General features: G+C 42.9%; 1 long non-coding RNA gene across 1 annotated transcript; it reads left to right on the top strand.

The window, feature by feature from the left end:
- Window positions 1-20,982: 20,982 nt before the first annotated feature.
- On the top strand, window positions 20,983-22,752 carry LOC126922869 (uncharacterized). The gene is made up of 2 exons (XR_007712970.1): window positions 20,983-22,336; window positions 22,407-22,752. It is a non-coding gene; the product is annotated as an uncharacterized LOC126922869 (long non-coding RNA).
- Window positions 22,753-23,738: the final 986 nt, after the last annotated feature.

Genomic DNA, 23,738 nt, shown 5'->3' with positions numbered 1-23,738 from the left:
TCGATTCAATTCGCTTAATTTTGCGAAAATTGCCAATCTTCTCTGGGGGCGCGTCCGCGTTACCAACCTCCTCCGTCATGCTGACCTATCCTTCTAAATCCCTTCGTTCGTTCGCCTCTGCTACCTTAAGGGCAGGCTATTCCTCCAAATTCGTATTAAAGTTCCACGACTTTTTTGATTGTTAGAAAAGAAGTTACAAACTATTTTCCACTCTTTTTTTTAAATATATGTAGCATGGAATCTTGAAGGAGGGAGCAGAGACACAATGTCCCTGAAAGAACGATCTTCTTAAGCTTGGGTAAAATAGAATATTTGATAAGAAGAGAAGATTAGACCAAAAATCATCCGTATATATCGTACGTATCGTACGACCTCGTACGCATTCGTACATCCATTAGCATATTTGATTTCTTGCAAGAAACGATCACATATATACGGAGAATCGATCGATTTATTTATTTTTTTATCAAGGATAGAAGCTTGTAGATGTTTCGCATGTTCCGTCGATTCGCCTCTAAGCCGCTATAGTAAAAGCAAATGAATGGATGAGCGAAGAGAATCGAAAGTGGAAAGTTGTACGATCCGAAGAGCGATTCGATCTTAAACGGCAGTTCGATTTGCTCGTCGAAGAATCATTCGTCTGTTGCAACGAGAAGATGCAAAACGATCGTTGCCTAGTTATTCTTTCGCGTTTCTATCGTTTTTGATCATTTTCGTAAAGTTAGGATACCTTTGGCGTTGGGAGAAAGCGACGAAGCACACGGCAGCTTTCGCACGATCCCCATTTTCTTTTAGATCGTGGCTGCGCATGCCTGCCCGACCGCCATGGCGTACCACCATTAAGGTCATGGGGTCAGAGTATCTCGAACCTGACATTCCTTCCCACGAACGATTTGGTGCACCGTCGAATTTACGATCCGCTCCTTTTCCTCCCCTTTCTCGCCGCTTTCCGTTTCTTCGGCTTCATCTTCCCGCTTTCGTTTTTGGAACAAACCCACCGTTTCACACAATTTGTTTTTCCAAAAAATTTCCTACATATGCTGCTTATATGTTACAGTGTCATCTCTGTCATCTCTATACGATCACAGTTAGCTTCCTATTTTGGATGATATCCTCCTGTCTACTCTCGAGAACCGTAGGATCGTAACATACTATTCGTTTTTATTTAGCATCATTAATAATAATAATAATAATAATAATAAATGGAGCCCTACCTTCAATACTTTCTTATCATGTGATATCTACTTCTTCATGGTCTTTTTCCTATTCTTCTATTCTTCGATTCTTTTTTTATCGTATTTATCATTGCATTTTATTCAGCTTATTATTGAATTCTACTCATATAATAACGATAATAACAATGATTGCATGGAAACCTCTAATCGCTTGTTAATTGGTCAGATAATTTTGAAATAGTAGTTTGAAATTTAATTTAGATTTTAAAAATTTTAATTAACGAGAAAACTGAAACATCGATGTCACGTTTGATTATAAACTAATATATTCACCAGGTTGTAGATTTGTAAATATTAATTACGTCGTAATAATTACGATCGCGATTCGATCGAATTGCCTATCTTCGACGAACGGATGCATCTCGAAGTAATAACATTTTTCTTCGGTGAAATACGGACGCGTAATCTGACTTTGAAGGCTGAAGATCATACGCTTGTGAAGTTTCAATGAAAGAATCTTGTTCGGTGAAAATAAAGTTTCGATTTAGAATGCGCGAGTTTCTGTGCCAGGATCGAGCATAGAGCAACCCTCGAATAGTCCGAGCGCTCGAAATTTCAACTCGTCGAAAGTTATTCTGTTCATTTTACTGTCCAACTATTTGAAGGATGCTTGAAATATATCGAATAATTTTATAGTTTGATCGTTTGCCCTTTTTAGCGATTCATCAAATTATTCATCGAAACTATAGAAATGTACAAAGAATAACTAAAAAAATTGAAATTGTTATCTCGATTCTACTATTAAATATATAATTGATAATACGAGATAATAAAATCCAAGGAAATAGAAGCAGAAATAGATTGATATTACACGCGATCAAAGAATACTGTGATAGGATTCTAACATGTTTATAAAATCTAGCGATGTTAAAGAGTTCCGAGAAGGCTTGTTTGCGAGGTTCGTTCGGCCTTTTCACTGTTTAAATAAAATCTGCCCATGCAACGTCTTTATCCTTCATTTTAGACAGAAGGTTCAGCTCGCTCGAAGCAAATATCTGTTACCTCGCAGCACGCGAAACTAGATTTCTCATTTGGAGAAGAAAAATAACACGTCGGACGTATCTCCGTTCCTCTTTTCAAGAAACGAACGAAGGTAAATGATTTCACGACAGCGTATGATGTACATACCTCTAAAAACGATTCCGTAGAAATTATAAATAAACTTGACGTAGACGGTGACATTTTTCATCCTTTTTCGACACAACACGATTAATCTATTAGACGAACTTTTCGAATGATTCCAAAGTTTCCAAAGTTATGTCTCGATTTAATATACAGGCGTGGGAATGCGGAAATGGTAGGCGCGGAGAGCACCTATTTATCGAATACCAAAATCAAACGCTAACGCCTCTTCTTAACAACTCGATGTCGTACGCTCGCCACGATTACTCGTTCGTCTTCCGACTGAAAACAAACGTAGCGGACGATCGTCAAATACCGATATCGCTTCCGGACTTTCCTCCACTAAACAGGTTTTCGGGTTTTTTTCGTGGCAAAGCAGTTGCTACGCTTTTCGTAGTAATATCCAGCGAAGAATCGGAATAATTAACCTCGTACCAATTGCGAAGAAAGTTGAAAGATCAAAGAACCAATTCGACACCTTTGGTCGCGGTAAGCGATAGTCTCTAAAAACCGGTCTTATTTCACTGAATCTCCATCGATTTCTATCTAAAGGATATCGAGATCTTGCTCGGCCAATGATTGGATCCGATAACTAGATCGAATTCCGGTGAGTCGCGATAAAAATCTGCCTAGAAAGGCTAGTATGCGGACCAGGGAGTAGGAGTGAGACATCAGATAATCGAGCCTTTCAGCTCTAATCTCTGTTACTTTGCCGAGATTATGCTGACCCCTGGTGTTTGCATCGAATGCAACCGGCGAGACATTTAGCAATCCGTACAAATTGGATTCCCTTCGTCTCCGTCTCCCCGCTTTTTCCACTTCGGCCATTCTCGAAACAAGAAAGAAAAAGAGGAAAAGGAAAAGGAAAAGTATAAGGAAGAGAGCTGGCATCGGAAGAATTAAAAGAAAAAAAATTCTGAACAGCGATGGAGAAAGATGAAATCTATTTACCAGCGAAGCTCGCGCGCGCGTCGATTCAATTTTCCGGGAAGTGTTTTGCGTTTCGAAGCCTTGAAACGACGCAATTATAACTGCCGCGAACAACATCTACGAGCATATATATATATATATGTATATATAGAGGGACATACACCTCCGTGCAAAAGTACGAGAACACTTGCCATTTTTTATCGTATCTCGCTTTGGAATGCAAATTATCGTTTGCCATAATCGAGCAAACCTCTCGTACTTTTGAACGGCAGTGCAGGTATATGTATACAATTAGGGAGACTGGGAAGGAAACAGGAAGTGGTCTTCTTAGGCTCTTTACATTCACGCAGAACGGATTGCCACGGATCTCGCGCCAAATAATTTCCAGTATGTACATACCGAAGCTTGCAAGCTTGCACGGCTAGCGTCGTGTAATTTCCTCGTAACGGCCGACACGGTTCGTTCGAACGAGCAGGATTCAGCGATTCGCGTCTATCTGCATTTATCGATCTTCCGCCTCCGCACCAACGATCTCACCCCCGTGTCACGTGTCCGCGATAATGCATCGCGTATACGTGCCGCTTCGCTAGCTAATATTTGGCAGCGAACGCGACACACGCGGTTATAGCCGGCCAGTACGAGCACCGATGAAACGTTTGGTCTCTTGTTGCTTTCTGTCCCGGTGATATTGCCAGGTATTTTTACAGTTAGGCAGCGACACGTTGAGCATTATTTATCGTCGAACAAGATTTTTCAAACGGTCGTCCGGTCGATCCAAATTGGAATAAATGACGTGATCGGTGCGTATACGGTTAAGCGAAACGCTGTATCAATTATCGCGGTATCACGTACTTCGCTCATCTCGGATTGTACAGTCGATAGCAAATAGTAACATTTCTAGTTTAGACCATAGAATTGTCGTCGAATACTATCTTCGTGCGTATACGAAAAACGCATCTTTCTCTCGTTATAACAAAATTCTGTTCCAGACACAGATCGATAGTCGATCGAAGGAAACTTCGTGGCAAAAGTGGTTTAAAGAAAGTTAATTTTACAAAAATTTATTTATCCCATCTATTCCTCCGATGCCGTCTATAGCGGCATTAAAAAATGTAACTGCTGTGTTATTTCACTTTGTTTTCGTCGATGATATAATGGCATGTATTATTCAACATCGTATCCCATCTCTGTTTCTTTTATGCCTTCGTGTCTCTTTAACGTCTCCGCCTTCGTATACGTAGAGACATTTTATCGAGTCTATCGGTTCCCAGAACTAGAGTAGAGTCCCTTCTGGAGTACATCCATAGGGATCGCATGGCGTCACATGTGACCCTGTTGCGTCTAAACTCTACCACGTAAAGAGACAGACGAACAGAAAGAAAAAGAAAAGCAGGGTGTAAATTGTCGATAAAAATGATTTGTTTTCTACTCACCGATTTCGTCCAACATGAAAAACGATGCTCGTCGTCTGTTCCTCGCTCTTGGAAAGAACCGTTCTCATCAATCCTTCCCGATCACTCACGTAAATTTACTACTCCCTTTCTCGGATCGATCGATTCTATTCATTTTCTCACAGAGCGGACGAATTCTCTCGGCCTGCGCCGAGTATCGAGAGGCCATTTTCGAACAAGAAAAAAGAAAAAAAAAAAAGAAAAAAGGAAAAAGAAAACGAAAGAAGAGCTTCGCTTTGGAAAGATTTTCATCGAAAGATTTTAATCGTTTTTCGATATTGTCGGAGTTAAAAGGGTCGAAGTTAAAATTGGATAAAACGTCGAGGGAGAATGAATTTAGATGAATACCTGTTTTAATTGACGGGGGCAAATGTTTTTTTATTATTCTTCGATTTAATCGATGGAAAATAAAGAATTAGGCTAGCGAATCGACAGGTTCGAAACGATACGAAGTAAAAAATATTTTCCTTCCATAAAACGAATTATTTCGCATCTAAGGAACCTGAAGTTAAGAGATTAGAAATTAGATACTATCTAGAAATCGGCAAGCCACAGCCAACATTAAGGAAGAAACGAGTTTTTTTAATTATCACGAACTAATTAACTTCTTACTTTCTCTTAAAAGAAGTCTCTTAAAACGAGCAGTTTCGCACCAAAATATCCCGCTAAAGCTACGAAATATGTCCAGATAATAGAAACGAAGAATGTAAATATAAAACTCGAGGGACGTTTGTACAAGTAGTTGGAAATTTCTAAACGATGAATTACAGGCGAGATCGTTTTTGACGGATAAAAGCTCGCCAACGTGGAACAGACGCGACGATTAAGCGCGTCTCTAGGCCAGAAAATCCAAGTTGGAAATTGCTGCGAACCATCGAAAAATTATCCGTTCCCGATTAATGACATTCTCAAAAACGGAAGGGCAAAGTTGCGACGGAATGGCTAATTGATCGATAGGCAGTTGCCGCGTCCAATTCCGTCGATTCGTTGTTAGAGCTCGCGTGCAACAGTTGACGGTGAAGCTGGTCCGAACTAATTGGGCTAATAGTTGCGGAAAAGTGGCCGACGATGTGTGTACACAGGAACGTGTTATTACGCCGAGTAAGAAATTACCTTTTGGTCGCTCGTAACGAGCCCGCGACACGGAACCGAGTATCAACCGACAACTGCAGAAGCTGCGAATCGGAATTACAATTTGTCGACGAGCCATCCACCGAACGATGTCGCTTTTAACTCCAACACCGCACATCGACTCATTTTTCTTTGAAGCTATTCGCTTTAAACCGCGCGATTCCTTATTAATTTATGTTCTCTTCGATATCGATATCGGGCCGATTTCCGACGATGTATTAATTTCGAGAGGCGACGATTTTGAGAAACGTAAAGAGACTGGGAAAGCTGGCACAACGTCGGACTAAATGTCAGAGGCGCGAAAAAGGGGCGCAAGTTTGGCCTCGTGCCGATAATTCGCGCTTACGAGTGCAAATGGAACGGAAGAAAAGGAATCGTTCTGAAACGAACCTCGCACGATACACGACACTCTGAGAGGGCTATGGTCGTCGCGTCGGCTCTCTCGATTTTCGAATATTTTCCAATCTGTTCGCGATTAACATTTCCGTCCGTTTCATCGGTCGAAGGATATCGTCTTCTCGAGGAAGGTCGTTATTTCGGCGAGGAACGTTTAGAATTCATTAAAATACGAATGGAGAAACGAAGAATGGTTTGCAGGAAAGAGGAGGTTAGGTCTTGAAATCGCAGAGACCGATCGATCGGCTGGGAAAGGTCAAAAGTGGAACGAAGAGTCTCTTTCGATCGAGAATGTTGGACCTTGCACAGAAATCGTAGAGGATTATCGAGATCATCGGTCTCGGACTTTTAAGCATTTCGCCTGGTCATAGCAAGTAAGTATGTACTTCGTTCCGCGATATCGGCTTTAAAGGTGGCCCCCATCGGAGCACGTAGCAACAGCGTTTCGATACCTTTCGTATGGACCAATCGTCGTGGAGAACGAGAAAAATGCATTGTAAAACCAAACTGGTAAGAAATTCTCGCCTCGAATCTTCCTGTTCGTTCCACACCGATGAATACTCGATGAAATCTTACGTCATACGTGATTTCCACGGGAATTACCAACGTCGAAGCGTTGGAAAATATCGGTCGAACGCGTTCGACGAAAAATCACAAGAACATCGAAAATGGCGATAAATCTCGAAACGGATTACCGAAAAACTAGTTTGCCCTCTGTTTTTGAAACGACACTGATCAACTCGTCTAATTAACTGATAAAGCGTTCTTGGCGAGCGAGGTGGTGAGCGAGAAGTACAAACGAAAGAAACGTTTTCGATGGAATCGATAATTTCAAGTCGACTACCGTAGTGGCATAATGGATTCTCTGTGCGTTCTCTTGCGAAAATTGCGAGAAAGAAACCGGCCGATGAAATTGAACGAGAAGAATAGCACAGCGGTGAAGGCTGCTACGGTAAATTCTGATGCTATTTGTGCCTCGTTCGCCTTCTGTTCGTTAGAAACGTGAAAAATTCGTTAGCACGATGACAAAAAAGAGCACCGAGGATTGGCTAGGGAAATTCGGGAAATTACGTAATTCACGGATCGAAATAGCCGTGTTTTATTGATCGACGTGGCCCCGCGTAACATGCATACAGCGTTGCGAGCAAATCGAAGAATCTTTGGGAAAATGAGGAAGAACACGATGGCTTGTATCGAAGCAGATTCACCGCCAGTTCTTGGAAAATATTATAGCGGATGAAGATCATTGTAGAAATTTAAATTCGATTGGTGCGATACAGGTGAAAACGTCGCGGTTGCCCTTGCGAGAGAAAAGTCAACAAGTTATTCTCGCTGATCGAGTGGGAACGCGAAAAGCTGTCGGGATTCACGGAGGAAAAACGAGCAGGCTCTCTCTTTCCTCGACGAGTGGCGGAGTTTAAAATTTCAAGACCTCCCGGCTAACAAGTTACTACCGAGTTGGACAAAGGGAACACGAAAATGTGAAACGGCAACGTCTACCTTCCCGACCGTTTTCCGAAATCTGACCATTCGTATTTGTTTGTTCGATGCCCGACAAGTACGACGTCTCTTGCCCTCTATTCTTCTTTTTCACCGAAGATCGGTTGAAAGAGAAACGAAGACCTCGATGCGCGTTTCGAGGACATCCTATAGACACGGGTCTGCGGCTCGACGTAACGGAAGCAGCTGACTCCGAGGCGCAACTTTGACAGTCCCGGCTAGTCCACTCAACCGAATCAACTTGGAGTTTCCTCGGACACGAACAAGACAAAGAAGATTATTCCAGACACCGTAGGATCGATTAGAGATTCCACGAGATTCTGGCCACCTAGTCGAATAGTTGAAAATTGCGACTGAAAGCTATTATTCCGGAAACATTTCGATCTCGATACTCGACGACCGATACCGCTGTCCCCTTTTCCTTTTTTCTTTCTTCTCCTTTCTCGATTCCGAAGTTTTTCGTTCTTGAATCAGCAGGATGCACACGAGTCTTGATAGAGAAGGGACACGGGTGAAAACGCTCGGATCCGTTCCTCGTACGAAAAGCGTTTTTTCTTTCTTGCAAGTTGAGAATCCAGCCGACGCACGTTTTCCCCGAAACAAAGCGGTGAGGAGGCGAGGCGAGGCGAGGCGAGACGAGATGGGACGAGACGAGACGAGACGAGAAGCGTACGAGAGGGTGAGCGCGACAGACAGAAGCAAGTGTCACACGCGAGAGAGTGTCCGGTTATATGGTGCAAGAGAGTGCGGGTGAACGGTGCAAGGTACGCGACACGTACTCGTCGAGTGCGGCTGGCCCAGCCAACAGACTACTCCAACACTACGGAAGAGAGACCTCAGTGGGATGGCAGTTTAAATGCAACTATGCTTCCTCCGGTTTGGGTTGAGCGCGCAGGGTCCGAGTCGGCCCGGCTCGGTCGTGCTCGGCCGCTCTCGGATCTCGTCGATATGCCCATAGACACAGTGTATATGTCTATGGATATGCCGTGTCGGTCCACGCTAAGCTATGCTTCGAAGCTCTACTACTCTCTTCTCTCTTCCGTCTTCTATTCTCTAGCCTCGCGTAATTGGCCCCCTTTTCCTCCTTTTTCTCTTTTTCCTCCCGCGATATTCCTCTTATCGCCGTCCCTGTTTCTCGAACCTTTCCTTTCCTTTATCTTTATCTTCCTCCGGTCCTTCGACTCGTCCTGCTTTTTCGCGTGGCCTATACTCCTTTCTTTCAGCACCGACTGAATCCTATGCTTACGGAAAACGATGAGCTGACTGCAATTAGCGTTGGTCACTGGATTGGTGGAAGTGGCGGTAGTAGTGGCAGTAGTAGTGGTAGTAGTACGGGCGATACGGTCGACGTTGGCGCGTAGTAGTGGTGACGACGCTGATTCTATGTGTGGCTTGCATGAAAGTGCGGGGGTGTAAGTGGGTGGGTGAGTGGGTGCGGGCAGGGGGCTTAGCTGGCTTGGAGGAGAGGGCAAGGAATGACGGTAGTAGGATATCGGCGGCCGGTAGTGGGGGAAGGAGAGCCGGGAGAGGGGAAGAGCTTGCGACAGAGACGGTCATATGGCGCCCGAGTCGGAACAGGGATGTCTTATGTCATTTTTCTTCGCGATATTCTAACGGGTGTGCCGAGAATCGTAACCGGCGAGCTCGCGGCCTTAACCCCGTTCGAATGTAGATTTTTCGTGAATCTTTTATTATTTTGTCGGTGGCTCGTGCGCGCAGCCTGGCAAGCCGGCCAGCCTGTCCGATTTCAACCGGGCGACCCCGTTTAAGGAGCAAGATTTTTGCGGAATTTTTATCGTTCTTTTTATTGGCCTCTCCTTTATTACCTCTACGTCCGAGGAAGTTACCCGGGGAATAGTAATTTTGAATTTTACTGGCGCCAAGGTAGTACGTATATCCTTCTCGCGGGGCTGATTGGCGGAATGATAATTGGATCGCGGTAAGGGTTTTTAGCGAGTGGATCTCGCTGCGTACGTTGAAACGAACACGACCCTCTGTCTTTTTATTTTCCGAGATGCCTCTAGAAGTAAAAGAGAAAACATTTGTTTCAGAGTTTAATACGTTTATTAAAATTTTCTTCGTTCCGGTATCGAAACAACGAGATACTTTTCAACGTGTGAACTAAAACGCCAAGTTCCAGCAAGTACGTAACGATAAAACACGTATCAATTTTTTCCAATTTCTCCTTTCGCCTTTCATTAAGATTATCATCGGCGAGGCTACGAAGGTACGATCGCGGAGTCATATCCGTACAGCGCGCGAGTAGCGCCGATTTCGAAACGCATTTGCACGCGTTCCATTATTCATCCGCGGTAATGACACCGATCTCGAATATTACGTATCTCGCGTGCCCGTTAAAACTATGCGTCGATCCTTTTACTCTCGATGAGATTGCTCTCGCCTCTTGGACGCTGTTCTTTTCCCTTCCTTTTGCTTTGTCGTCTTATTTCACTCGAATGTTTGCGGTTCCTAGTGGTGATGATTCTCACGAAAAGTTTGCTCGTTGAACGAGAGAAAGGGAGAGGGAGAGGAGGGCGGAAAGAAAGAGAGAAGTTATCGAGCTGGACGGATTTTCAAAGTTGGTTCCCTGGAGCGCTAATCGAGCCGACCTATGTAGCTAGTTTCTGAATGAAAGAGGAAGCGGCCCCGTTCGCAGCCCGCGGCTGCTTCCAGATGCAACGTTTTGAAGATCCGCCGCCACCGACGCGGACTCGATTATCATAATAAAATTTAATTGGCACGCTACGTCGTGGCCAATCGTAGCCATGCCTCGGTTAAACGGCCTCGATTTTCTCTCGGGCTGTTTTCCCCGGGATCGTTTCTGTTTCGTTCCGAACTGAGCTTCGATTCGTTTGGTTAAATCCGTAAAACGGGCAACTCGGAGCATACCGAACGTAAACTTTGGAACGGTAGAGGGATTTTCGATTTAATTGCATCGCGTGTAATGGCTTGAAATTTGATAACGCGCGTTGCGTGTTAGAGGAGACGGAAAGAAAAAGAGAGGTAAGAAGAAATACGAAAGCCGTAGAGAATAAAGTAAAAACGAATAACGGTTGTGACATACTTCTGCGACATATAGTTGTAGTAAAAGCGGTATATTTCTTCGATGCAAAGAAGAGGAGAAATGACGTTATTTCCGAATGATATTCGACGAAAGTGCATTTCACCCAACTATTTTATCGAAGACGACATTCCATTTATGTAATTCTTTTGGTTATTCGCGACTTTTGCGTTTCACGTTAATTCGAGGATTTCCTGCAGCTTTGACCTTTGTGCGAGCAAAGATGCGAGAGAAACTATCAAAATCTGCCGACGAGAGGCACGACTGCCTTTGGAGGAAATTCAACAACTCCGACTCGATAACCCAGATTTCGGTGTAGCCGCATAACGTTCGGGGTAAGCAATACGAGTAAATGTATCGCACCCTCTAGTTTAGAGAGTTTGCAACTGCAAAATTAATCCTCCAGTCCTAATATCGTTCCCTCCGGATCATAAACTACCGGTCAAACTGGGAGCAGTACCGGTCGATTCGCGTATCCCTTTCCGTACTTATGTACTTATGCGAGCTGAAATAAATCTAGCTAATCGCACCTGCGACTCCAGCTCTTTAAGGATTATTATCTGTGAATAAACTCTTCGAGTGTTGCAAGATTTAAGACGAATCATCCTCGTCTCAAATTCTCCGATTCTCTATGGAAACGATCCTTCGTTTTGCACCAATCACGTAGAAACGCAACATTTTGTCGAAAATTTTTCTTTCAAGTTCTCTCAAACAACTGAAACGAAACAACTCGAAAAAGAAAGATCCACGTTTACGAATACGGAACGATACTCGAGCGAAATCGAGACAAGAATAAGGAAGAATTGCGTATTAAATGCGATGGGAATGGAATTTTGCACGTACGAGGTTTTTGAAGGGTTGAAGTGCGTGTCGACGAGGGGTAGAAGCACTCGAATAACCTAGATTTCGCGTAGACTCATTACATAACTTTTGCGATCGATGGTTGCAACAACGGGTCTCTCGCGCGTTCTTCCGGCGGTGCATATGCACGGCAGAAGAGCGTATAGCGTACATGCATATATTTACGAGGATGTTATCTAGCGAACGTTCGACGCTGATAAAAGCGCGAGCAAAAGAAGAACGGTTTCATACGATTCCGGACGTTGTCGGGCTTTTTCGCAAACGCTTCTTTTACGAATCAACCGTGCAAGCGACTACCGTCCGTGAGAAGAGACGCGAAATCCGTTTTACGAACGATCATCGAACGTACTACCTCGCCGTGCCGTTGCAATTCCGCCGTGGATGCAGTTCCGTCGAAACCAACTATTTCCACAGAGCGCAAAGTGTAAAAGTGCCAACGAGAAATTGTTCTTCGCTTCGAATTACGATGATAGTATCCTTCGGTCTTTCTATAAATAACATCGTACTAGAAGCTCGGCTATGGTAGAAAAATAATAATAGCCTACTCGACGATGAGCTACGGGACTAACAATAAGCATACGCGTACGTCGAATCAAGCAAAACGATCGTTTCTACAAGGTGATACAGTGTTGTGCGAATATGTAATAAGCGTTTAATGACTGTCACTTGGAAACACGGCCGACGTGACAGTAGGTCGAGACACGTTCTGCGCTGTTAATGCAATTTTCTGCGCGATATTGCACCTTCGCGCAGTACAGATTCACAGTACCCTTTTAGCCAAAAAAGATGACAGAACTTTTGCATTAACCTAAAATTATATGCTTTCAGCGTATAATGTAATTCGATGCAACGCTCGGTTAAAAAATTCCACCGCTCTTCCTGACCCACATCTTTTGCCAATAGTTTCGTGGATAGAACAATTTTGCAAGGCTACCATAAGTAACGGATGTCACAGATATCAGCTTTCTTAAATCAATTTTTGCAAAAGGGAGACTAGCTGATTGTATTCTAACTTTACATTCTTATAAAAATGTGTGAGAATTTAGGAAAGAAGAAATTGATTCATCCAGAGTAAATTGGTAACTCATTCGGGGACAGTTGGTTAAAAGAGGTGGAAAATTCGATACGCGAACGAATAAAGTTCTTCGAATGTAAATTTATAATAAAATATATAAAGTACAGTGGCAAAAGTTGGAAATTTTGTTTCAATTTCATGTTCTCGTAAGCATGAATTTATTTAAAAAGCCGGAGCAACTATTTCATATTTCATGAGCATTTTATTAGAGAAATAAATTATAAATGCAGAGTAGCAGATGTCACGTGCAAGTAAAATATTTTAAAATATAAACCTCAAAATACTACTACGAGAAAAATTGGAATTCGCATTTTAATTTTAAATCCTCGCAAGCGCCCTATAACAGCAACCGTCTAAAAACGCATTCGGAGCTATTCCTAGCTTGCCAAAAAGCTCAACATCTCGCTTAAATGGGATGCACGAATGGGATCTTCTCGAGTGACCGTAAATCTATATGAACGAAATAACTTATTCTCTTATCCTTGCCGAAGGTCCTTGCTAATCGTAATATTTCTTTTAAAAACACAATAACTCGCGTCGAAGAATCTCCATTGCGATAATTACTCGAAGCTGGAAAAATCTCGTATCTCTAGAGTCTGGAAAATAAAATAAAAAAGGACGTAGCTCGTTCGTCGACAACGCGACGGATTTATGAACAATGATCTAAATCATAATCTGGTATGCCGAATGGTAACACCATTAAGACTACATTTCAGCGAGCGAGACAGCCAGCGGAACGTTGACGTACGGACACGCATACAAAGTTGCATATATGTACGTTTGAATGGAATGCATTCTGCATTATGCGTCACGTCAGAATTCCGAGCTCGAGTACGTTACGGCAAACGACCGTAACGACGAACAAGTGGCTCCCGCGTTTCATCTCCTGCGATTTTCCATGAGAAACGCGAAACGTTGTTTGGAAAAGTGGCGGTGATGGTAGTCGTATGAAGATAAATTGATCCAAACTTAGCCATAACGTCGACGTATATATCGCCTTGAATTAGAATTCCTAATGATTATTTGTCACGTGAGAGCGAAACAATGTTTCGTTTCGCATTGCATGCGACGAGGAAAATGAGTCGCTTTGTTTGGACGGTTTTGTCTTCTGTGATATCAATGAGATCGTGGAATATTAATGTATCTGTTTCGAGACAGTTCGCCGATATACTCGCGAATCGTGGAAATTCTTTTTGCCATTCTTTTGAAGAAAGAGAGAAAAAGTAAAAAATAGAACTTCAGAGGCTGTTTTTCGCCACTGAAGCTGGATTCCGCGAGTACCGACGACGAGTCAATCGCAAGCAATCTCTTCACGGTACAAGAAAGAATATAGAAAATTATTGCAACCAGGTAATTACGTTTCGTTAGGGTTTGATAGCTCGGCTCGAACATTTGCAAAAGCAATTCGCGACGACGGAGCGTGCTCCGAGTCATCGAGAGTTCCTAAGTACCGGATAATTAACTCGACTTTTCTCGTTGCTTGCGGTTTCTTTGTAAACCGCTTTATTTAATCGCGAATCGAGTTCTATCGATCTGTCTCGTGGAAAAGATATCATTTGAACGTCTAAAACCAATCTTGTCTCCGAAGCATGTTAAGTAATAAAATCTCGAAAGTTTCATTTACTGAAAAAATATAATTTTAAGCGTGGAAGGTAATCAATTTGTAATTTTTCATAGTGACTTTATCGTAGATCGACAACGTCGGATATTGATGTTTGTTTCGCGTTATATTAGTATTCTCTGAATAATTATTTCATTCCTCGGATCTCAAATCGGACATTACGAATAACAAATAACAAAGTTACGTTTCTCGTAGATTTTAATATCCGACGACTCGTTGCTGGTTCGACGCGGTCGAGTCCATTTCGTTCCTTATTAGCGAACACGTGTGTGACGATAATGGCCACACGCCACGATAAATTTCACGTTGATTTCGAGCACCCGGTAGTACGACCTAAAACTTTTTTCGAAATTGATGCATCGGAAATATTTTATCGGAGATTCGGTAACCCTTTGAGCGATTAAACTGCACGGAACAGGGCTGAGTCATTAATGTCACGTATCGGAGGATTTATTTTGTTACGTGGAAATTAATCTTTTTCCCCCGTATAGCTGCCTCTCGTCGTATCACGTATCCAATATAGGGTTTCTTAGAAATTCAACGTGAAAAGAATAATTAACGCGTTCGAGTGACGTAGTGCTGCCTCTTACAGATTTATGCGACTCTTACAGTTAGGATCGCCTAGATATATTCCCTTAGAGATTGCACAATTTACGATCGTAAAAAGATTTGCGAAATTTGGTCAACGTAATAAAGCGTAGACATTTCGATAAACTTTCCGTGTATTTCCATGTATTTATGGCTGCTAAAACTTAAACGGCCGCGTGTTTCGTCTCGAGATCACGTTCGCTTCCTGGTAAAATATCGAAATTGAGAAAAGAAAAGCGAAAACTATACCGTGTAATTGATTTCCGAGTCTATTAGGAAGTCGGGACTATGGCTTGCTTGTTCCGCGTGTTTCGCGTCTACCTTCGTAACCGAGTCTAATTGAAGGTTTGCTTTCGCGCGGATATCGTGGTCATCTACAATGTAAATGACGGCTCCTTTATTCGTTGGCTGTAAGACAAACGAATCGGAGACTATCGTTTTAGATCGATCTGTCGTAACGGTATCGCCAGATTATAAATTAAAATTGCGAATTAAATTCGGAAATTGAAGAAAATTCGCTCATTTATTTCCCTTCCAAATATCTTTCGTCGAACTTTCTTTGTATAACGCCTAAAAATCGGCGCTAAAAATACAAGCGACCCAATGTACTAAAATTTCGATACATATATCAACGTTATACCGAACCTCGGATTAATATTCAAGCCACGTCGAATTTATTACGATTATATGGATTAGAGCTGCGCTTAAGCGACGTTTATCGCGATTAAGTGGCCATTATCGCGACTAGATACCATAAGTTTTATCCCAGTTGCGTTATTTACCTCTATCGAACTATGCGCAAAATTACACACCGAAATACACACGCTAAACGATAAACAATCGAGCGAAGAGTAAAATCCTGTAAATGAAAAATACCGGGAGAGTCGGCTGTCTCAAAAAGTTTCAGAGATAATTCCTGCGAAAACTGGATACCACGTACTACGTACATTCCGCGAAAATGGCGTTTCATATGCGGTTAATCCTCCTGGCTCTCGACGTAAAGTATCCTAGAAGCGCTCTCAATCCGAAAATAAAGTTATCTCAGCGCGTAGAGAAGAAGCTGACGCGCGACGAGTCGAAGGGAAGCGAAAGATCCGCGGAAAATTGTCGCGAGGAACACCGAAATCGAGGAAAAACCGATAGCCTCGAAGCAGAAACTATTTCGTATTTGTGCGTTTCTACACGGGTTAAACGAAATTCCGAATGCCAGCTGTTCCTATGTCTCGTCGTTATCCCGTTCACCCGGCTATTGTGTCACGATGGACTATTAAATATACGTGTACGTTTGTTGGCTGGTGGAGCGTGAAAGGAAAAGGAGCAAATAACGGATGAGGAAACCGTCTTTGCAAAGGATGGAAATTTAGAGGGAGGCAAGAGCTTCCTCTCCGTCTCCGTGAACGATTCAAACGGAAGGAATACTCTTTTCCTTACGCGTCTCGTCTTCGTTTCTTCTCAATCTTCCAAGGAAATATACGTAGAACGAATAAAACCCACTGTCTCGGCTCCATAGACGTTGGAAGCTCGATACGAAATTTGTCTGGAGATATCTACTTGTAAACTGTCCTCGATCCGAGGCCTTTCTTTCAGAATAACGATGAAATATTTCTACGACTAGTGCAGATGTTTCAATGGCAATTAATTAATATTTCATTCGTGTACGTGTATCTAGGTGGTACCATGGCAAACGTAGCGCTTTAGTACTAGCAATTTCAGAACGTTTCTCTATCCGTCTTACTGTTAGACGCGGAATTTATTTTGATGACGCAGCTTAATAAGTGGCATGCATCCAAAGCTGCGCAAGGCATTCGTTCGTACGACCTCGTTAAAAATATCGAACCTGATTCAAATCCACAGCTGGAAATCTTATAGCTATCGTAATAATCGTTTTCATTCTTTTCTTATTTGACAATTACGATCGATTACAAAGAAAATGGACAATTACGACGAAGCGAAAAGTTTCATCCGCTTTCTTTTACGTATTACGCGCATTCTATACAGTTTTTAATGTGTACGATTTTCAAACGTTAAGCATAAGCATCCGTAGTCCAATTACGAATCGCAGAGGAACCACATAAAGGTGTTTTAAAAATTTTGATGGACCGCGATGAACGAGTAATCAAATCGATCTTTGGCCAAATTTCAAATAAAGATAACGCATCGGATAATAAAGAATGGAAAGGAAATTTCAATAAATCCGTTTCGTAATTTCGCGGTATTTTTTGCGAAAGTATCGGAAAGCTTAGCTTTCATTTCGTTTAAAAGCGTAATTATTTGCGTGCAATATCGTTCCTTTAAAACGTGCTTTCGCAAGAGCATCGTTTCGCGTAATAAAATGTAAGTAATAAACGATGATCTTCGAGAACGGCAGAACCGATCGAAGCTGCTCCACGATACCAGAAAGCTATTATTTCCTCCTTTAGACGTGTTCTTTCAGTGCTTGCGGGAGAGGAAAAAATGCGACTGAAATAATAAGAATCCGAAAAGAAGGGTGGGAGGGATATAAATAGAGGGAAGAAAGAAGGAGAAGTAAGATAAAGGATGACATAGATACAAAGAGTTATTCCTCGTGGAAGAACTCGAGAAATTCAAGAGGAGGAACGATGCATTTCCGTGTACAAGTTTTCTTTGAAATCCGTCAGATGATACTCGGAGTCGTGCGTCTCTTCAATTTCATTCAGAATGTAAATTGCGATAACCTGGCCTGATTCTGTGCGTGTATGTCGGTTGGGAAAAAGGAGAGTGGCCTAAGTATTTGCTAGAACAGAAATCGTGATGGACGCGGTGATTTAAACTAGAGTCGTTACGGGTTATTTATAAAGATAATAAACGTTCGATCGAACGATAAAATATGTTAAAGGAAAAATTGAGCTACCAGGAAACTCGGAGAACGTTCTGACAACGATTCGTACGGATTAACTGGAAAAATTCAATCGACTCGACGGAACTACGTAAGAGAGATAAAAAATTTGCCGCTGTCGTTGGGCAGATGGAAAAGCGGGCAGCGTCTTTCTTATTAAATCGGCGTAGGAACGTGGCGCGGCGGATCGTAAAAATTTCTCGGCAAATCCCCCGGTATCTTTAGCACGGCCGAAATTACAATTTAAATAGCGACTCCCTTATTCATCGACCGTCAGATGTGAGCGCTCGCGACTTAAGGGTGGCTATCTTTCCCGCCGTTCCACTCTTTCTTTTTCTTTCTCGATGTCGACGGTACCGCGAGTACGACCGAGCGAGATGGAACGAACGAGAAGTTAGGATCGTGCGAACAGGACGAACGATAGTCGACGACGACGTCTGAGAAACTATCGCGAGAAAGAAAAGTAGAGGGAACGTGTAGAAGGAACGGAGAGGATGAAAGGCGAGGCAAGGGGTGAATTGGAACGAGAGATAGAAAGCAGAGGGTGGATATTCTTTGTGATGGGATTTGAGAGGCGAGCGAGGAGAGACGTTCTTGACTCGATGCTGTCCTTAAACCACGAAAAAGCTCGAGAAGTCCGAAAGCCAAGGGCTGAGTTCGCGGAAATGAAGATCCACCGTGGTAGCCTTGTCGCACTTGTTCTTCACCTTCTTTCGTTCTCGACGAAGGAGCGCGCCAGCTTCAACGACCAGACCGCAGTTTTACCTTCGTTCGTTCGTTCGTTCGTTCGTTCGTTCGTTCGTACGTTTTCATCGCCCTTCGTCGGCCACGGTCGACGAGCTTTGAACGAGTTTCCGAAATAATTTCCACCGCTGAATGAGCTCGATTCTTGAGCCACGGCAGACTCTGGTGAGCGGCGTTAATTGCTATCCACCGGTTCAATGGTTAGATGTGTTATCTTTATGACTTTTCTCCTTTCTTTTTAGCCTTTTCTACTTTTAAGTGTAATTAGGAATTTAAAGCGTCGAGATCTTGCTTGAAAATTATTAAGTAAATTAAGAGACGGATATATCGAGGGAAACGCTTTATTTTTGGATTATAAGAATCCGTTTCTTTAAGTATAATTGCCATTTTTCGAACGATTTCTCGTCTTTTCGAATTTCGAAATACGATCTGGAAATTTCAACGATAACGTTATTTTCCCACGTAACGTTGTTTCTTCTTCCCTTGAATCAGTGAGTATCATCTATTATTACGTGTTCCATATAGTTGCGGTATAATGCAACCTTACGTCGGTTATCCAAATTCCAACGTTCTACGTCGTTTATTCTGGCTCGCGTAAAATAAATAAAGAGCATAAATCCAAATATGTAGTATTTTTCTGCTAGGCAAATACATTCGGACCAGCAAAAATAAATCGTATATCGTTCGTTAAACGAAAAGGTTGTCGAACGATGTTCATTTCGCTTGAAATTATAGTGAATTTTAAGGAACAGTGGCAAAGGAAAAACGATAAATTGTAAATGAAATTACAGTGACCAATTAAAACATGTCATAAAACGATACAAACTCCACCGCGAGATCAAAGCAAAAGCCCAAGGAACACAGTGCATATTCATCAGTTTCCATCGACCTAGCCCGCCGCCTGTCGGCCGAAACAAAAATCGATATTCCAATTTGTCGAGACATCTAACGACACGATCGACACAGTCGCTCCTTTAAATCGTGTTTTGCCTTTCTCGTTGATCGTTAAGCTCCCCTGTTTTTTAATACCTATAGCTTGATGGTGCAAATTTCAATTTGTAGCCACGCGAACGTCTCGAAATTTCTTGGGACGATTAACTTCTCGTTCCCTGAGCGGAAGGAAACTCGCGACGCATCTCGCGAGGGAAACGCTGCTGGCTGCACGCGAGCGTCGACCTCGAAAATTGGATTTACCCGAGGATCGATAAGCCGTCTCATAAATCTGTCCATTATCGTCCCGTAAAGTTCTCCATACGAGTCGCGAGATCGGCGCAGTTCCACGTCTATAGATTCCTCGTGATCAACAAGATCCAGGGATTGCACGGAAGAAACGATCGAGCGAGCTTTCTGCCAGATTCATCGGTGAATCGAGATTTGCGCCAGGCGTAAGAAACCCGAATATACGGTATGTCCTGTTTAACTGGAAACGCTCAAACGCAACGATGTAACGTGGTGCGTAAATAAGTTCTTTCCGACGAATTTATTTTTATTCTTCTCAAGTCTGCTCTCTCGCTGTCAGTCTGGAGAATTTCTCTGCTACGCTTTGAAATTTCAATGCCTCGGTCGAACGTCAAAAAGTCTAAACGAAACACGGTATTCGAGAGATCTACAGGTCCGTGGAGGCGCGGTCGGAATATTGGTTGATCCGCAGTGGAAGAGCGGCTGTGAATTCGGCATTTCGAATCGGTCGTCAAGCCTGGAACGGGGGTGTCGAAAAACTACTCTTCTCTCTCTCTCCCTCTCTCTCTCTCTCCCTGCTTCTTCACCACCCGTTTCCCTTCGAGCTTCTTCGTCCGTTTCTCCACCACCCTCGATTCTCCTCTGTTACTTTCGTCTGCTCGTTTCCCAGCTGCAGCCCCGGCCTGGACCGAGGAGTGCATTAAAATAAATTAATTTTCATGAGATTTTCCCGTAGCGAATGGCCGTTACGGGACTTAAAATAATAATTCAACGAGCCGCATGGGCGAAATTTGCATTTCCACGTCACGGCACGCTTCTGCCAGCCAGCCAGCGACGATCTTCAACGGCGTAACGGAAGTCGGAATAGAATTCAGAAGGCAGCAACGCCAGCTGAATGGAAGATGGGAACAACGTAGAAGAGCGAACACGAGGGCCACCAAATGGGACTGGAGAAGCGAGAAGCCGCTTGTTTATCGGAGAGACAGATATTCGCCGACTCAAGATAGAGAGAAAGAATCGCCGACTCGTTTAAGCGGCAGAAATATTGCCAATTGATAAGCGTCGCTCGCGTGAAATTTCACTCGTACAGCTCAGGGTAAAAGGTATCCGAGCGCTGTCGTGGGAATATACTAAGCGAGCCTGTTCGCATATCACGGTTTCCTGAAATTTAAAACAGCGATTTAACTTTTTAAGTCGCCGGTACAGTAGTGGATTCGCTAATTTCGCGAGAGAAATTATGATGGATAAAAGCTACTTATCTTTATGTCGTTATCCTTTCATGGATTTTAACGAAAGGAGTTCTTTTTTGTCAAAGAACACAGACAATACGGACGGGTATAAAATAGTTGATATTCTTGATATACCGCTGCTTCGTTAAAAAAACGTTTTATTGTACTTTAAGATCCACTTGAAATAATTGAGCGTACAGCGACTTCGCCGAGGTTGCCTTTTATTCCCGCTAAAATTGTTCCACGTTCACGATACATAAATTACTTTCGCAAAGTACGCTTCGTGGCATATGGAATAATATCTAAATACTTTCCTTCTTACTATCGGTATTGTTACTTCGTTTCAAATCATTATACGCAATTGCGAACATTTTCTTGGAAAATCAAGGCATTTCAGATTGAACTCTGGCTTCCAACAACGTAAACAATCTTTGCAAACGTTGACTATGCGTGGACTTGATGTTTCATGGAATTATCACGTCGTTTTAGAACAGAACTGTCATTAACGTCCTTGCTCGAATGTCGAGAGCTTGGAAGACGACGAGTCTCGAAAGTTTCAGCGTCAATGTTTCGAAGAATTAACGTTTAATTCTGTTTTGTGTAAAGCCTGTGAGCGGAAATCATCGCAAAGCCGGAAGACGAGCGAAGCAAAAATATATAAGCGATTATAATTCGTACCATCTTAAAAACCTGCTTGCAATCTGCATAAGTTTCTTGCAATAATCGTAGAAGCCGTTTCGACGTGTCTGCGAGAAGGTAGCGATTCGAGAGTTACGATCTCATTTGAGAATGTCCCCAATACCGGATCGAGCGTTGACTCTTTTTATTGGACAGCAGTAAACGTGCCGAGTGGAAGTGCCTCACAGCGTCGCGTTTATACGCGATAAACCCTTCCGAGTTCGAAAGTGCCCTTCGCCACTCCTTGACCAACCTTGTCGTCTCCTCTATGCCTGAACCGAGGCAGCGATGGAACGTGTTATTTTCCCTCTTAGGTTTTTCTCGGTTGTCGTAACGGAACAACGTCGGCACGAGAGTGTCTGGTGTCGATTAAACCCGAAGAATTTCCCCGCTTTTATTCGAAATAATAGAACGTTCCGATAAGAGGTATTTCGTATAATGGATTCGTTCTACTGTGTTTCCAATGGGTCCTGCACCAACTAACGGACGAGAATTTAGCGGATCGATTGACCATTTGTCCTTCGCTTCGTCTGTTCGTTGCCAATACGAACCATTCTGGGAGCGAACGGTAACAGACGATGAAACATGGATACTTTGCAAAAACGGGTCCATTGGAAATGCTGAATTTTTAGCAGCTAAATGATCGTTGTACGCAAACAAACGTACTTCTTTATATAGGTACTATACTTTATAGGACAATGCAGAATTCGTCGTATTATCGATTTAATATCTTCTGATTACGAAACAGGTTTCCAACTACGGAGTTCTAACTCACCGAACGTAGAACGTAGAAATAACGATTGTCGACGTCCACGATGAACTCTCGCGAAAGCTCTGCAACGAAAGAATGAAATTCTTATTAAACAAGTTGTTACAGATTAAAGGTTTTCACGTACGTGATAATATTTCACATTTATTAAAGATATTATTTACCAAAGATATCTATTTATATAAAGATTTATCAAGGATTTATTAAAGGTTTGTTATAGGTTATTTATTATTTATTAAAGATAAAGGTTGTAAATACAATATCTCGCAATTGTATTACGGTTCTACAGTTCTCGTTAATTAAAAACTTCTTATGAAAATGAAAAGCAGGTGACACACATTCGACACTCCTCCTTGGAGTATCGCGAGAAACGTTATACCCTGTCCCTAGTCGCGTCGATGTTAATTAAATTAATTGCAAGAAACGTTGTCTTGTTCGTCGAGTCCAAATCCAGAAAAGTTGTATTCCACTAACGAGTTACAAACACATTGAACGAATTTTCGTATCAATCTGCCTGTTCAAAAATTTCGATAGAGATGCATTTCCATGTTGACGATAGAATACATCCTTTTAAGCTTCGGTACTAACGATCGATCGGTCCGTTCGTCCTAAATGCGCCAAATATTTTACCTGAGAAGGTTCAACGACACGCGTGTCTCGACCGATCACCACGATGCTTAAGCGCGATTAAGGTCGATGCATCGTATTCTTTCAATTAACTCCTCGAAAACTTATTGTTACGGCAATAACTTATTCGTCGACGCGGTATTCCCTGGACATTATTCTCGACGTTCGAATAAAACAAACTGAAGCTTGCTCGCGGAGATACGTAGACAGGAAGTAGCCGGAAGCAGTCCCCGGTGACTCTTTTCGAGATGGGGGTCGGGTCCAGCGAGGGAAACGAGCGTGTCGTACCCGTGAGCTTTTCTTCTCCCACGACGATCCTAAAAACCGATGCACCATTCCAGCCTGCTGCAACCCTTCCCCATCCACCCCGTTCATCCTTCGACCGTCCCTCTAGACCGGTCTTTACAAGCTTCTTCTCTCTCGAGTGTTTATGGATCGGAGACGACACTTGGACTCGCTCGGGTTCCTTCGTCGTCGTGACTTCGACCGACCTTCCAGGAATCGTAACGAGGCTGGCCGGGCCGCGTGTTGCGCCACCATTACTTAAAACTAAAATTAGTTCCTCGAGTGCACCCTTGTGGCCTAGCTGCGCCGAGCAGCAACCGTTGGAAATTGTTAGACCGTATTGGCAGAGTCCCGGCGCACGCGCTGCCGTACAAACGAAATCGTTGGATCGCGATTACG

Source organism: Bombus affinis, chromosome 12 (genome assembly GCF_024516045.1).
Source record: "Bombus affinis isolate iyBomAffi1 chromosome 12, iyBomAffi1.2, whole genome shotgun sequence".
In the NCBI taxonomy this organism is placed as follows: Eukaryota; Metazoa; Arthropoda; class Insecta; order Hymenoptera; family Apidae; genus Bombus; species Bombus affinis.
The sequence above is the reverse complement of the archived record's forward strand: the minus strand, read 5'-3'. Positions and strand labels throughout refer to the sequence as shown.